Here is a 5,118-nt window from a genome sequence, read left to right as displayed (position 1 = left end):
GTAATTTAATCCAAGACCCTCAAGGCAAGATTTTTTTTAAATGGTTTCAAAATATTAATCTTTTTGGGAACCGTCAGATTCTGACTTGGAAATAATCAGTGCAAGTTTGTACTTCATGTTATCCATATATTTGCAAGGTACTCTATGTGCATCTGGTTGACTTGATACTTCTGATTCATTGTTAATATTGTATCAAGGGATGCTGAATTCTCAAAAAGCAAATAAGAAAGACTGCCGGGTTTCATCAAAGCCTTCTGTTAATGTTTATTTTGATAAAATAGGAGCATCCACTAAAAGCTAGCACTCCAAACTGTTATGCCTGGAGAGGCGTTATCACGGAGGAGGAGATCGTAGAAAATAACTGAATCAGAGGAAAGTGTTTATTTATTGCAGTGAGGTGATTCAGCTACTTACACCCCAAGTCACTGCTGTAAATGAAAAGGAGTTTCCAAGTCAGCACGTCTGTCTTAATGAAAGTCTGTTGTAAATTTTTTTGAAACGAGCAGACATGAGCAAGTCCTATTACCTAAAGTGGCATACTTGGCATACAGCTGTTGCTAATGAATTAAAGAGGCACTTTGGGCCATCGTCGTTTTGCCCAGAGGAAACGTCTTGCTAGACATGCATTCCCTGAATTTTTGGTTTTGTAGCTGCTGCCCTTTTTGTTCTCTCGTGGTTGCACACAAGTAGAATACTGAATTGCCAAGTAGTGTTGACGTTGTTCAGCTATTGGTGTATTGATTTGCTTGACCTTTGCGCAGTTATGGATAGGTCTGTGTGGACTGCTAATGGATGTACTAGACTTACATGAGAGGCAATTACTTTATGTGTAAGTGCATTTCTACGATGTGTTTTTTTTTCCTATTTTATTCAACCTCTTGTTTTCATTAATGTGCAGTTTGTTTTAATCATTAATTGTTAAAATACTTCAACAATATTGTGCGTTAGGGATTGGTGCAAATTCAGAGGCAAAATCTATTATGTAAAAAATAGATTCTGCTTCAAATGTTTGTGCAGTTATTACAGCGTGACAAGCGTCCTGATGGATAGTGAGGAGAATTAGAAACACTGGGTAGGAGGGAACAGATTGCTTTTCGTGTAAAACCGATGATATGTCTGATGGCAGAGATGCTCTGTTGCACAGATGTGACCACAGGTGTGCCTTGAAATTTTGGCTTGCCCTTTGGGTGTGTCTTGGACACAAAATGTTTGAAAGGTACAGCTTTTACTAATTAGTCAGTGACTCATTTTTCAAGTGAAAAGGATTCACCTAATAATAATAATGGATTGGATTTATATAGCGCTTTTCAAGGCACCCAAAGCGCTTTACAATTCCACTATTCATTCACTCTCACATTCACACACTGGTGGAGGCAGCTACAGTTGTAGCCACAGCTGCCCTGGGGCAGACTGACAGAAGCGAGGCTGCCATATCGCGCCATCGGCCCCTCTGGCCAACACCAGTAGGCAAGTAGGGTAAAGTGTCTTGCCCAAGGACACAACGACCAGGACAGAGAGCCCAGGGATCAAACCGGCAACCTTGGACAAAAAAAAGAGTGTTTGAAGAACAGCATGCCCGCTTGTCGTTACAAGGGTATGACATTAACAGAGAAAATACAAATCAAATCATCATGAAAATTAATAATCATTAGCAGTTCTTTGCTCAGATATATGATTTTATAGCCAAAAACATGACTGTTGATGCAAACTGTAACAAACACATTTATTTATTGGTCACAGTGAAGATTAAAAGATAGAGAGAAGCAAACTGGCTCGAAAAGGAAGAATAAATGGATGCATCAACAGGACTGTTTGTTTTGTTTTGTCTTGTTCTTTTATTATGAGTATCACAACATTAACCTTGACACCAGCTCTGATATTGTGGGATTATCTGTTTCAGATGTGGAGAGCTGTACAGGACTTCATCCTGTCAGCCAGAACTCACACATCAGTTGTAAAAATTACCATCTTGGATGGTAAAGATGTGGAGGTAAAGGCTGATAAATAAAAGGATGAGAATGTTTTATTAAATCAGGGGAAAGCCTCACGTGGAGCGGCGAATAGTAAGTTAGGGTTTCTTAAGTGCAGTGTGTGCAATCAAGAGGAAATTAGTGATCCCGCAGTGAGACACAATTGTTGCCACGGTGAAGAATAGGAAAATAATACCTCCCTTGTAAACATACAGAGGTATTTTTGTCATAAATTCTCCATCGCTACGAGGGCAAATGCTGAGCATGTTGACACAAACAGGCAGCATGGCTTAATATTTGCACAAAAAGAGAGCAAAAAAAGTAATTTGACAGCAGACTATAGATCTTACCCAACATGTATTTATGCAGGAGTCAGTGTCTTACCCCTCCCACACTTGAAGAAGTTCCCCGGTCAAGGAGTCAGTATAGCAAATGGAAAACGAAGGGCCTTTATGGCCACTGTCCTTGAAGTGAAGTAGAGCCAGCTGTCATCCTCCACTGATACGCTTTCTAAAAAACAAAGTACTGCAACTGCAGTGCAGTCTGCCATTTTATTAGCATTAAAGGAAGTCAATGAGCAGGTTTATTCAATGTCAGATTTTATTGCCTGAGTGTAGCTCCAAACTCATCCTTCGTCCCATTATTTCTCACTTTAAATTAAATGGGCTGTTCCATCAATATCATCAATCACAGCATTAAGTACTTAACAGACTTATAATCAAATAAGAAGCACTGTTGTCCTTTTAAAAGCAGTCATCTTGAAAAGTATTTAAAACATCTATTTTGAATAATTAATAATGTTTTATAAAACTATATTTTTCAACCATTCTTACTTACTCCTCCTTCAGTAAGCATTGTTTCAGTTGTGCTTGAGAGGAAGACGAGAAAGTGCTTTACTGGTTGTCAGCTGGTCTTATGTATGTTGCGAAATGAAGTTAGATAATAAAGTTGGACATGCCGTTTCAAGTCAATAACATTAATGCATCAAAGCACTTAATAACATGTGGGTGAATTACAGAAAGCTGTGTGAGATTGTGAGTGGTAACAATGAGGGGTGTACGTTGTTTTATGCAGCATATACATATATATATATCTGCTGTCTTTGTATACTGTTTTTGACAATAACAAGCATGTTGTTGCATGTTGCAGCATTAAGGCTGAAAATTTGACTAACACAAGTGACAAGTAATCATTTATCTGCCACGTCTAATAGGACTAATTATAACCATTGTCAATTTAGCTTCAACCCTTGTGTCTTACAGCCTCCCACTAATATAATCATTGATTGCTCCTTCAGCTCGTGCTTTATGCAGCAATTATAAACCAGTGCTTTCTCATTGTTTTGTCACTCAGTTTCCAAAGTAGACGCTTTGAAAATTTATAATGTGCTGTGCTGCTTTGAGACTGTTCACGGACAGGTTTTATAACCAGCAGTTAGGCAAAGTATCCCCATAAGATACTTAACCAATGTGTGTGCATGTGTGTGTGTCTGTGTTTGTGTGTGTGTGAGAGCAAGCTTTAAGTGAGTTAGCATGGTTTGCATCATTTTGGGTCTACATATCAGAATCAAATGCTTAGCATATTAATGCTCGATCAAAGCACTAAGTTGGAGCTGGGGGGAAACGGTCGAGGAAAAATGGTGAAGCAGTAAAAAAAAAAAAGTTGTTAACAGAAAAGAAAAAATGAAGTTCTACATTTGCAAATCACACATCAAGAACGAGGTATAAATACTAACGCGTTAGCTCTGTATTTCTGGCAGACACTGTTTGTATCAATAGAGCAAAAAAAAACTCACTTAACCAGAAGCATTAATATATTTCTTTTTTTCCTTTTGTTCCGAAGACCAAATCAGTAGTGTATTTATTTTGCGTAATATGGCATTTGGCAGCATCAGTGGTCCCTGAACCTCTGCTTCTCCTTGTTTATTATTTCTCCTAAACAGCCACTAATGGCCTTGTAGACAGAACTGAGAAGAGGAGGTGAAATGATTGATTGCTCTCTGTCTGTCTCAGTCTCTGAGGTTTTCCGTCCATTCCCCTTCTCATTCTGTCTTTCTGTCCACCATCTCTCTCAAGTGTTTTTGCATCTGAACTGAATGTATGCGTCAGTGCTGTAATGAGCTCCAGCTAAGGGCTGGGTCAAAAGCGAAGCTTGGCTACTGCCCCATCAGATAGATGGCTCAGGTTGCGGCATTTCTGACCCATAGCAGAATGTGAGATCCCCTCGGAGCAGTGATCCAAATCCTTGCTTCCTGCTCCAACCTGAGCCCATTAGATACAGCTTGACTTTCTCCCAATCTCAGCATTGTCAACAGAATCACTCACTGGCTCTGGTTACGCCCTTCTCTTGTCTCCTCAAGAGCATCAGTCTGAATATCCCACAGACAGAAAGCAAGGCAGAGAAACTGTGGGGAATCTTTTTTTATTTATTTTTTTCCCAGAGGAAGGAAAATGGAATGGCAGAGTTGGCCGCCCCATCTGGCTCTGAGCTGTAAATACTTGTTATGGTGCAACACTTAACTCGTGCAGCCGCTGGGAAGAGATTGTATCAGTGAAAGTGTGATGTAATTATCTTAAACCGTATGCTGTGATAAATGGGATGGTAACAAATTATGTTAAAAAAATAACAAGCATAGTAGCCATTTGTTCCACCCATGAAGACTTACTGAATATATCACTCGCAGCACTGAATATGTGCTGAACTTTTTTAACATGTACCCATATTTTCTTTATATCTATATATACACGTTTATTTATTTATAAGTTAAGGGCAATTTTTGGAGCCTGACTGTTTCATTAGTAGCTACACATGCAGTACGTTCTGCTGAAATACATGCACTGGAGCAACAGACCAACAAACACTGCCTCATCGGTGTCTGCAGTGCATCCAAGTGTTAATTTAGCAGTTTCTCTCTCCCTGCTACGCAGACACGTTGTGAGCAAATTGAGCCACAATAATGCATTTCAAATTCCAGGTTATGAAAACAACTTTGATTAATCTCAAGAATAGGCTCAGTCTGAAAGTGGTCATTACACTCTCTGAGTTTGAAAAGGCAAGCTCTGTTGAAATGCTTCCTCCCTTCTATCAGGTGAGGGCACCAGGCTATTAAATATTTATGCAAACGCTGAACTCAGATGACTGTCTGATC

General features: G+C 39.3%; 1 protein-coding gene across 2 annotated transcripts in view; it reads left to right on the top strand.

The window, feature by feature from the left end:
- Positions 1 to 5,118, top strand: part of asic1b (acid-sensing (proton-gated) ion channel 1b) — a 167,930-nt gene that overhangs the window by 113,951 nt on the left and 48,861 nt on the right. The gene's annotated exons all lie outside the window — the stretch shown is intronic.

The sequence above is a fragment of the Simochromis diagramma genome, unplaced genomic scaffold (assembly GCF_900408965.1).
Source record: "Simochromis diagramma unplaced genomic scaffold, fSimDia1.1 OVJJ01000320.1, whole genome shotgun sequence".
Taxonomy (NCBI): domain Eukaryota; kingdom Metazoa; phylum Chordata; class Actinopteri; order Cichliformes; family Cichlidae; genus Simochromis; species Simochromis diagramma.
The sequence above is the reverse complement of the archived record's forward strand: the minus strand, read 5'-3'. Positions and strand labels throughout refer to the sequence as shown.